The 12,419-nt window shown below is 42.4% G+C and overlaps 1 protein-coding gene across 1 annotated transcript in view; it reads left to right on the plus strand.

Moving 5' to 3' along the window:
- The window catches only part of LOC137895773 (calcium-activated potassium channel subunit alpha-1a), a 108,536-nt gene that overhangs the window by 29,564 nt on the left and 66,553 nt on the right, over positions 1-12,419 (plus strand). The window lies entirely within an intron of this gene.

A 12,419-nucleotide genomic window follows, 5' to 3' on the forward strand; every position in this document is an offset into this window, starting at 1 on the left:
TTTTTTGTGCAGAGCTATCACTCGCTCTTTTCTGATAAGATAGGAATTAAAGTTTCTCCTTTCATTAGATTCGTCCCTCACTTTGCAGGTTCTGAAATATCGGTATTGGCATCTTCTTTTTCCTGCAAAACCTCATTATTAGAATGAATCCCAGCCTTTTCTTCAGCAGCATGTCGCATGCCTCCTCCTCTGAGCTCAGCTCTGCCACTTAGCTTCAGCGAGTGGCAGAGCGTTAGCTATGAGCAGCATGCTGCCTGTAATGACTGGCTTCATTTGATTAACTAGCCCGTTTATGAAAAGACTTCACGGTGTCTGATAAGAACTTGGTCTTATTCCAGCAAACCTGAGCCTTTCCAAAATGGACAGAAGGCAGGCGAGTGAAATGATGCTGACAACAGCTTTTCTTTATGCATTGATCAGTCTTATGCATTATACAGATACAGATATTGAGGGCATTGGCCTCATTTTCTCCTCAGCAGAAGCTTTTACTTTGAAAAGCTGAGATGTGTAAGGTGCGGTTTGCCCCAGAATCTACAGCTTGTGGTTTTTGTTTCTTTTCACATTGCTTAAGCACATCCGTCAACCTCACTGATTGGAAATTGAATTTGGAAGCTATTTTTCTTTAGGCCTCGCTCTGTGTGGCGTTTCTTTTAGTATTACCACTAGCGTGCCTTACACAGACATCCCCTGTGCATTTTTGTTGGCTGAGAGAAGTCCAGAGTAAAACGTGACAGTTTTTTCCATGCCTGGGGGGGATGGTTGAGAAGGACCCAGGCCTTTCATGGTGAAGAAGATGAAGAATCCAAAAGGGAGCAGTCAATTTGCAAACTGAGCCTCGCTTTCATCACTTCTCCACTCATGCAGCTCCACTGGCATGGATACAACTTCTTCTCACTCTCCTCTGCGCTGACTGACCGCGTCCAATCTGTCCTGTGTTTTGTGTGCGCGTGTGTGTGTGCGCGTGGGTGTGTGTGTGTGCGTGTGTGTGTGTCTGAGTGACAGCAAAAAGACAGAGCGAGGAAGATGGAGAGGGAAACGGTAAAGTGGTTTCTAGGCAATGCGATGCCCTGATGTGTCACCGACTGAGATTTGTGCTACTTCTTGTGGGGCTGATAATTCTGCCCACCAGCCTGTATTTAGTTTAGTGATATGCAATACTACATGTTCTGCATATCACTAAACTGAGTTGGAATGTGTGGATACACGCACGGTACTGTCTCTGCCACAGCAGATGCATCGAACTTAAATGATGGGTCGACTAATGACACATACTTGTGTGTATTCGTGTGTGTGTGTGTGTGTGTGTGGTGCTCTTGCCTTCTCATCACTGCTTCAGTTCTTATCAAATATACATGTTAACAGAAACTAACTGGTAACCACAGCAACTGCTGTGTATTTGTGCTCATTTATCTAACAGCAGGGGGGGTGGGGGGGCTGCCTGGGAAAAGCAGAGCTGGAATAAAGCACATTTACTTACAGAGGTGGGATTAAAGCTTAATGCAGGCTTCATCGTTCCAGGTGGGAGAGCCAGTGCAGATTGTGATAGATAGCCTCTGGCAGGCAGCTTCATTTGTTCGCATTGATGACTTTCCTGCTAGGGAAAGATCAAGTATTCCCCCAGGCATATTGAATTACCAGACAAATCTTAATCCACCCGTGGCAGAAGCTTGGCCCATGAGCGCTTGATTTGTTTCCCTGTGCATTGCTGATTTACTAGCATGCAGAGAACAAGGCTTGGAGTGCCCAATGCGGCGCTGCCAAATGACTTTGCGCTGATGGGAAAGGAATTAAATAAACGCATATCCATCAACACTGCAAACCCATTCAGACCAGAGAAGTGCTGTATGAGAATGCTGGCCATTAGCTACCAAGTCTAAGGTCGTCGTTGAATTAAACACAAAAGGCTATTTAGTTCCATTGCCTTGGTCAGACCTTGGAATAACAGTAAATAAATAACAGCAGGTGTGAATGACAATTTACATTATGTGCACTTCTTTGCACGTTGTAAGACGAAGACGCTGATAATATGTGGTATCCTCAGACTGGTCGTATGTTAAAGTCTCCCGTCTTTGTGTTATCGCAATCTACACGCTGCTCCCAATTGCCACCACACTCACAGAGCCATATATCCAATTTAATTTAGGCTCTTGTAAGGGTTCTCCAAACCCTCTCCCGGTTCTTTGTTCTCCTTGGTGAGTGCGTAGTCAATGAGGAGAATGTGGGTTAAGATTAAGACATTTATATAAAGATCGGTACAGTTAGTTCAGATATCAGCGCTGGATTCCACCACATTTCTCGTGGCTGCCTTATGGTGGAATGAAGACATTTCCTGCTTTGTCAACCAGTCATTCCGTCCCCTGAAGGCTGGACTTCGCCCCCAGCCAATCTAAGCCCATGTTTATCTGTGTTGTGTGTGATGTCACTGTTGTGAGACGTTCAATGGAAATTAGTCATAGCAACACCAAATTAAATGTTGTGCGTTCCTAGTGGTGTCGGCATGTAATTACGTTGTGGAATCCCATTTAATACGGAAATTCCCTACACTCTGTAACACCTTATGTGCCTTGATTGATGCGAGCATGAGCCGGTGTTGCTCCTCTGTGTGAGTCCTTAGCTTTTTGTTTCAAGCATTGCCTTCACAATATTGGCTTTTCAAATATTTATCTTCTCATTCACATGTGATCTGCCACCAAGTTTAGGGTCAGGAACAAAAAAATCAAGGGGTAATAAACTTGATGGAGCACGTTTCTCTTCTTGTAATTCATCCGCCGCGTAAGTAAAGAAGATATAAACCTTAATATTTTCACTATAATCAGTTACTGATATGTCAAATGGTTTTGAAAGAACAGTTTGAAAATTGTTTGATCGGATAAAAGGCCGATCTTTAAGATTGACGTAAATGATACGAGAGGAAGGGCCTCATCGAGCCCCTGGATACACCGGTCCAGAGAAAGGCACCTCAGACTGTGCACAGAATGCAACGCACCTCTAGTTTGACAGAGGACGGCTCATTGGTCTCATGACAGCTGCATCACCCCGATTGCTTTGTAGAAAGACCTCATTAAGCACTCAAGGGCACAATGACCAGGAAACAGCTTTTTGAGCGGCTGGAGATATGAGGCCAAATTCTTACGCTGCATTACCACAGCATGCATTTTATTTGATTCCTCTTACTGGTAAATTAACAACGCATCTAATCCTATAATGTCCAACAAAAACAGTGAGGATTCTAACCTAGGAACCAAGAGATTTGCCCTGCCTCCCCATGCTGGAGCTTTGCACGGCACGGTGGGTCCCAAAATAGATCAAGCCTGCCATCTTTCTTAATGGGATCTTGGGTGGCGCCCAGGGACCATCTGTTCACATGGCCCGTGCCCTAAACCCTACGGTCATCCCTCTGCCTACCCATCCGCCCACACACTGTGCAGCACTCTCCATATTGACCCCTGCCGTCTGCAAACGCGGCACATCTGTCTCTCGCTGCAGCGGAGTGACAGCACATGCATGGGAACTGGAGTTGTAACAATTCTAGCACACTTCCCTTTGCAATAACAGGCTTTGCAGTAATGTGTCTGAATGGATGGACACTCTTCTCTCCCACAATTTCTCCCTTTGTGTTTGCACACCTGCGATAAACCCTTTCTCTTCACACATTCCCTGTTTTGGAGCTGAGAACATTTGATAGCATTGTGTGCGTGTGTGTGTGTGTGTGTGTGTGTGTGTGTCTCTTGGCATGAAATGAAGTGAGATCCGAAGTGTCAAAGGACACTGTGCGTAGGATCCGTTGTGCTTCCGTGTGTCCTCAAACACCCTGTTGTGGAGAAAATGAGTGTGAACGTGTTTGCGGGCATCCCCCGGTGATCGCCTTGCTGCCTGCTCAGAGAACAGCTGTCATTCACAGATTTGTACTTTTCCATACTTTCAGCATTAGCACAGTGTGTAAGTACATTTTGACAGCAGCCGCTGTTTACCGGCGTCATATCCCCGACTTTACCCATGAATGTGTGTGACTGTCTGCCTGAGTAGATCTGTTGTTTCTCCTGCATGTCTGCATGGGCCTGTTTTGGTTGACTAATTATGCTTTCCTGTTCAGAGTGTGGAACTAATTAATTGCCATCAGTAAATTCCACGTCATGGATGCAGCTGTCATCATTGCATCGTCTATTACATCACGCTCCTCAGTGATGAGCTTTAGCAGACAGCAGCACATGTCTCTTCATATGCGTGACGAGTCATCAAGTTCAACAACATAGATTTGCAATCGATAGCGGCAGAGGTTGTCTCTTAATACCAGTTTATCTCAAAACTAACAGCAGTGGACATGGACAGATCAATTATTCACCATTCTGTGCTGCATCCAGTGAGATGTCATACTCAGCCATGTGCGACTCTGTAATGAAACTCAATATCTGAGAGAATTTGCTCCGATTTTCTTGAATCAAACTCTCCGACCCCTGAAGCCTCCTCATTGCTTACCTCACATTTCCCCCAGTTGTTTAGTTAAGCTAGTTGCACAGCTTCGACATTTTGTTTTTCATTTGCCATAAATTATCAGTGCAGTCAGTGGCAATCCAATTGGCATTGACTTAATCCTCTGAGCAGTGACAAATGGCTGTTTATGCTGCAGGGACCACGGGAGACGAGCAATGCAGCAGAGAGAATTAAATGGAGGGAGCCAAAGGAGACAGAAATAGGTGTGGTGGCAGCCACAGGCTAATGCACTAGGGTGTACAAAGAAAAATACAATGGGAGGGATTGGTGTGGCCCTCCCTATTGATGAATTATGATAAAATGTTGCTTTTCTTTAGTTATGCCTTGATTATAACGGGTGGCTCCAAGTAGAAAAAAAAATACATTTACAAGTTTGCGAACACATTTTAAATGCAGAGTATTAGCAAAGTTATTTTTGTACATTAGAATAACCTTCTATCCTGTTTTCATTTGTTAAAACTGTTTCATGAATGCCTGTCGTAACAAGACATAACAGTTTGTCTGGGCTGCCACCGCATACAGCTCTGAGCGGTGGGGGGGCCCCACTGCTCGTAGGAGGTTGGGAAAGTGTCCTGCTATCACGCTGCATCATTTCAGTGGAGCAACTCTACACGCTTTCTTTACTTTGCACACCTTACTGCACATCTTTCCATTCATGCAGGCACAGGTGTACTGGATCATATTATGCAGACAGCATCCCATTTCAGATTCTTTCAAGTAAGAACACAAGGAGAATGGCGATAAAGAGGAACAATTACAATCGAAGCTCGGGTTCCTTAACAGGAAGATACATCACAGATGAAACATTTGTTACATTTAATTTACAATATGCACTATGGCTTCAAATAGGATTTTGTATAGGCTGTACATAGGCTAACATTATTCACACCATATTCTAGCCTTCTTTTTTCCATTCAATGTATCAGCATTACATTCTGTTTTATTTGCAGCACACTAGGGAGAGTTTTACAACTCTGAAATGGTCGGTCTTACTTTGTCCCCAGGAATTATCTTTCCTGCAGCTTCCCTTCAGGCCCTGCCATAACTCTGAGCTGTTCTGTGGGATGACTCACCACCACTCCGTTCTTTCCCTCCTCTATTGACCCATCCATTTGCCACCTGGGCCTCTGTTGCGGAGAGCCAGTGGCATACGCCCATCTTGTTTTACTGCAACATCGGTGCCCTTTGTCTGTCTCACCCTCCATCCAACTCTATCCCAAAAAAAGGTCAAGAGAGCAGACACAGGAGTAATGTTTCACTTTTGTGGCTGCCCGGCCCTCAAAGTCACCTGTGACTCTGGAGGCAATGTGTCAGAGACACTGTGGCAACCATGCATGCTCATTATCTAGAAACAGAACCTAGCACAGTCGTGCCAAGAAAAAATGCGAACTATCAAATCTCTACTCTGGAACTGAAACCTTTAAAGCATTTCATGGTTTGTGTCACATGGATAAGATTTCATTGAACTCTTTTTTTTGGCATTTTTCGTGGTTGTTGAACATTTCTTATTAGGGTGCAGAATTCTAAGTCCTCTTTGAGCACCATATTTATGAGCTTTGTGAAAGTCCTTGACTTCCTTCTGCTTTGTGCTGTGACTGAAACTTTGATGGAAGTCAGCTGATCCTGAGTAAAAGCTTTCACAAATCCAGTGAGAACATGTGACAAATAAACCAGATAATCAACAACAAGATATTTGATGGTGAAAAAGATGTAATTTTTAACTGAATACTGCATTGTAATAAAACATAATGCATGTCATTTAAGGTTAACTCTGCATTTTGGTTAACTCCCAATATATCACCCTTGTACCCCATAAAAAAACCACGCTGAAACATCAGGTTCAGGAATGACAGTGTAGTCAGAAATGAGATTGCATTTAGAGTCACAAGTGGATTAATGTTTGATTTAGAGACAGACAGACAAGTTGACACAGAGTTAGAGGTAAACAGAGCAGGCGACAGAAAAATAGCCAGAAACTAGTTTGCAGGCGCAGAGACCTTGTCATTCTCTGAAGCCACCTCTCCCCTGCTCTCATCGCGGCCACGCCTCCTTCTTATGGCCCTGGATGCTGAGTGACTCAGCGGCTCTGGGACGACGCGCACCTAATGGATCAGAACTTGCAGCATCACGTTGATCGAACCACATCTAGCGCCGCTTTCATTGCCAGCACATTTCCTTGAAGAGTTCCAAAAACAGGTTTAAGGACAAGACTGGAAAAGCTTGAAAATTCCTTCGAATGCAATACTGCTGACGAGACAAGTGCTTCATTTTTCGTCTGAAACAGAAGCGCATTATTGTGCAGTGAAGAGAAATATAACCTGTTTTTAGTTAAATTCAGGTACACAAAAACTAGCTGCCAACAAAATCCTCAGGTACACAGTAGTTTGCTTCGTGTCTAATGACTCTTTCCTGCTTGTCTGTCAGTCGAATTAAGTTATTAGTTCCTCTACGAGTCATACTTGTGGGCCAAAGGAGGATATGCCCAAAGACGCTTTCTATTGTGATTACAGTCGGACCTACCTTAGTACAAGCAAAAGATAAATCTGCATCTTTATGATAGTGAACTGACCTGGAAGCTCCTGGAGGAGCTTCCAGCTCTTCCTTTGTGCTCCAACTTCCCTTTTAGTGGGCTGAGCATTTAGAGTATTTCCCAGAGGGTACTGATGAATTATCACAGCAATAACATTCAACATTTCCTTGGAGCAGTCTATATGTGACGCATGCTGACTGCTCTTTGAAGCAAGCACTGCCTCCTCTTTTCTTCACCATCTATACATCAGTAGGTCTGAGTCACGCACAGAGAGAGATGGCGTGGGAGTGAAAGGATCAGTGGAGATAAGACTGACTCCAGCCCCATCTCTGTTTTATAGGTTGGACAGGTTATCATTGCAGCAACATCAGGAGGGCAAGATGGATAGTTCTACTCCTCTCAGAATTGCCCTAAAAGGCAACAAAAAAAAAAAGTTACTGTTCTTGTAATGGGAAAAACAGGTTTCAGGTTCATTATAAATATGTCACTTGTGCAATGTCTGAGCTTATAATTGTGCGTATGAGATGAGGCAGCGCTGTAGGGAACATCTGCTAAGGCAGGGTTCAGATCCGTTTTTCCCAGTTGGGATTCTGTTTCCAGGGATGGGATGGCTACACAGCCTCCCTAAACACATCACCTACATCAGCTTTGTGTTCACTCCTCACAGTTTCCGTGATATCATTTAGGGACGATAGCAGGTGATGTAAGAGGCACAGGAAGGGAGCAATGTTATTGTATGAGTGGGCAGATGGAAGACAGAGAGTCAATGAAAAGAAAAAACAAATAACATTTCATTTTGGGATTTTTCAGTACATTTGGGCCCGAAATTAATATTTTCCTTTTTCAATATTTTTGAAGTGGATGCATATTTGTTTCATTACTAAGGTTGCCTCATGTTATGCATTGGGGCAAAGTGCTAATATATATATTTTTTTGTGGGTCTTTCTTTGCCTTTGGCCTCATTGCATCAGCGTTGGCTTCAAAGCCTGAGTACATCAAAGAAGGACCAGAAGCGATACGACTTCTGCTCACTTCCCTCTCGCTGTCTTCTCACACAATGTATTAGTGAAGCTTTCTCATCAGTACCAAACGTGTACAAGGACTCAACTATATTCGACTACTGTACTTTTGGCATTTCCAATCAGGGGTCTCGCCACAGCAAATCAGCTTTCTCCACTCCACCCTGTCCTTCGCACCGCCCTTCCTCACTACCTCCATGTATCTTCTCCTGGGTCGACCTCTAGTCCTGTTCCCTGGCAGTTCCATCCTCAGCATCCTTCTACCGATATAGTCACCATCTCTCCTCTGGACATGTCCAAACCATCAAAGTCTGGCCTCTCTGACCTTGTCTCTAAAACGTCTAACCTTCCTTCACTGTCCCTCTTATTGTCTCATTTCTAATCCTATCCAACCTGGTCACTCCCAAGGAGAACCTCAGCATCTTCATCTCCGCCACGTCTAGCTCCGCCTCCTGCCTTTTCCTCAAAGCCACTGTCTCCAAGCCATATATCATGGCTGGCCTTGACCGATCCAGTCTGTCTTTGTTATTTACATTGATGTGCATGTTAGATTTGGCAAATGTTTACGTCAGATGCCACTCCTGACACAACCCTCTGCATGTGTCTGGGCTTGGGAGCGGCACAAGTGAGAAACTGACAATGCTACGTTAGCTCGTGCTACCCATAAGGCTGCATTACTCCACTATAGTCGACTGTCTGTGTAAAACATGTCCTTGCATAAGAACTGGCTTGTGCACTGCAGTAAATATGAGTGCATGTGTATTCATTGTGATTATTATGAAATGTACCCGCATTTACATTTTATAGCAGGCACAGTCACAGTGAAGGCAGGGACAAGATATCCTTCAGGTGAAATCAATACTTATGAATAAAAAATACATTGACTTGCAGACAGCTGCAACCAACTGTGTGAATGCATGTCTAGCTCTTTCATGCATTAGCATAAGTAGCTCTTTACGCGATTCACAGGCAGAGTGAAATTTCAAGTCTGCACAATATCAATTTGTTGAAAATGACATTATCTATTTCTTTCATTTACTTTAGTGTCTTTAGAAATAAGCCCATTGATAGATAGACTATAAAGCAGAATGTGGGCAGAGTTCCATCATGGTTCTACTTAGATGAAATAAGAAAAGCATAAAACTCCCCTTCACTGACGGGCTAAAAGGCCAGACCATCATTGAGTTCAAAGACTGAACGATGTCTTGTTTTTGTATCTCTGGTTATTTTTGCTGCAGATGTGTGCATCTCTGGCACATTACACTTAGTTATTCCAACTGGCACATCACCGAAGCTTTTGTTCACAGGAATGAAGATTGTGCTATCCATCAATGCCTCGCTCACTAGCTCTACTACTCCTGTGTACTTCCACTTTCCCCCCAGAGTCTGAATGTCCATTTTCCCAAATTATAAATGGGATTTGGTATTGTTTTTTAGGTGCTGGCAGATCATGTGGACAGATGGATGTATCAGCAGACCTAACCACCATGTTTTCCTAACTTAATCAAATAGTGATTATCATTCTAGTGTATTTTTGCGTTGAAGCCATAATGACTCATACTGCACTGCTAGATCCTGGAAAAATGTCTGCATGTAGATAAGTGGAATGCATGTACTAATATGTATTGTAGTATGAGGTGGTCTGAACCTCAAGGATTAGCACTAACCCCTCAAACACCCCATACTCTTCTATTTACCACAAACACAGAATTAGTCTAAATGGGACCAATTCACAGGGACTAAAAATGTAAGATATTTTCCAATCATACTGTTTTTCTCTTTCCTTTTTTCTGTGTCCTCTTGCTGGAGCCTCAGTGATTTTGGAATCTAAAAAGGATTCACACAGAAATATTCATGAGGCTTAAGGTCTTAAATAATGTAGAGTTTTTCCCAGATATCTGAGGATTCAGCGAGATGCTTCAAATGCGGGTACAAAGCCCCTCCTTGCCTGTTCAGGCTGCTTCTTTTTCAAGTTATGCAGAAAGAGCTAATCTGGAGACTGGGTGTTGCAGTTATAGTTGCAATCTGAACTGATTGACACTTGCAAAATGTCCACTACAGAGGACATGTCAACGGGCTGGGTCTCAGGAAGATATTAGTGTATTCAACAGCTTGTGTGTGTGTGTGGTGGTGCATCATGCATTAGAATGGAAACATGTTCAGGGTCCTGGTTCATAAAAAAAAAGATTGCTCTTTAGATGAACAGGCTGCATTCCAGGAGCTGGCAGCTGCATGCTTGCCTGACACATCCGTTGGATTAATATTGACGGGGATTAACAGGGATTACTTCTAGTCAAGAATCAGTCAATCCAGGAGACGATCATCAGAGGAAAGGTGGAATTGGTGTAGAGTTTTGGTGAATGCCTTTTAAATGCTGGTCAGGGCCCCCCACAATTCTCCAATGATGGATAAAAACATTCCGAAAAATCGAATACATTTACCTTTGTGTTTATTAGTGATTATGCAAACAATATGAAGCTCTTCAGTACAGAAATGTTCAACATGTCTTTCTGTAACCGAGAGAGAAATACCCCCTGTCTCTGCTGGAGTTGGATTAGCGCTCATTTTGTGAGGGAGGCTATTAATTATGTACCAAATGAATAACTTTATGACTAAAGTGTAATTAAAAATAATATACGCCAGAAGGCAAAATAATGGAAACATTAGCAAATTATCCTTTTGTTCCACTCCTCTGCCATATCTCAAAAAGTACAATAGCTTTCTGAGGCAGGTTAGAAGGAAATGGAATATTAAATATATTGGTTTTGTTTTCAGCATTATGAAATACTTAAATTCTCACAGCCAAATATTGGTTCATTGTGTGAAAGCAACTCATTTTGCTGTTTCAGTGTGACATCTTCATCCTACTACTGATGTGTGAGGGAATTAAAGACATGTTAAGGTCGTTCCCGGTGTGTTTCAGATATCTTCCCACCTTATTGACTGAGGCAGAAAGGCCATATTGGACATAAGTCCAAGAAGGGCGTATTGGATCTGATGTGGCAGAGAGCAAACTGAGTAGATAACACCCATAATGGTTCTGCTGTCCACTTTACACATCGACTGCCAACAGATGCAGAATACTAATCTAATAAGACTTTGTCTTCTTTGTAGATCCTATTCGCATCATTCATCCGCAACAGAGCTTTCTATCTCATCAGGTCCCACTAGATTGTCAGCAAACTAAAGTTGGCTCTGACGCTGATGATAAACTTCTCATTAACCTTCAGGAAATTAAAATAAAACTTGATTTAATTAGATAAGGATCATGTCGCTTCTGTGTCTCCTCCAAGACGAAACCTGTGTGCCTGTGGGAGGATATCTTTGTGACACAGAGGGGTGGGTGGAAATAGAAAATTAGATGTGATGCAGCTGTATTTTTCTTTTTATTATGATTCAGGTGGGACTCAAATTGCCTTATTTGGAGGGAAGTTTTTAATTTTAGATTTGACAGGCTCTGACCATTCTGCCAAAGCCAAATGCAGCACGACAGTTTTTTTTGGTAGAATGATGATAAGGTCTGCTGAATTCTGCAGTACTGTATTCATCAGACGAATTGATTGCTCTGCATGCATTGTAATATAAGTTATATTGGTGTGAGTTTTGACATAATTGACTAAGGCAGGGATGAGTTATGCTATGATTATAGTCACATAATGGAATTGCAAGGCAGTAACTGCAGGAACAACCGTCTAGTGACCTGAATACATGATGACCTGCAGACCAGATGGAAAACATCTGGTCTGATATTAATTTAGGTTTCACGCAACAACATTTCCTATGTTCTCATTTTACTGTAGACAGAACAGCTTCTAATGGGATGAAGGAACAATTCTGAAAACATCGTGCTTGCTATTAGTTGATACATGGAACATGCATTAAGATTAAAAATAATACTAATAATAATAACAGCTCATTAAACTGAATTATTAAGATTAAGCAGAAAGATAGTATCTGTGTAAATCATTGTATTTATCTGATACCCAATTTATTTTTAATTACCGTTTGGATGTCTATGAAAGTTGGTAAAGGGCAGGATGGGCCAAGAAAGAATCTTTTTTGATTGGGTGTGGTTAAAGGAATCGTTGTAGGATTGCTTTAACATTAGGTTTTTTTCATTTGTGTTTTTTTTTTAAATTTTTCCTAATTGTTTTTTTTTTTACTGAACTGATTATCACAAGTCTTTGGTGAGGACGTGCGGCATTGATCATAGGCGACGTGTTCAGAGGTCCAGTTTTGCAGCTACATTTCTGCTGCCAAGTTTAATGGCAATGATCCAATGAGTTAGAGCATCATTAACACTGTAAAAAAAAGAAGGTGTTTTTGCACTGGTGCCAGTTCTGAAATCTACACAATTTCAGTGCTTTTTAGTGAAATGA

Source organism: Brachionichthys hirsutus, chromosome 7 (assembly GCF_040956055.1).
Source record: "Brachionichthys hirsutus isolate HB-005 chromosome 7, CSIRO-AGI_Bhir_v1, whole genome shotgun sequence".
NCBI lineage: Eukaryota > Metazoa > Chordata > Actinopteri > Lophiiformes > Brachionichthyidae > Brachionichthys > Brachionichthys hirsutus.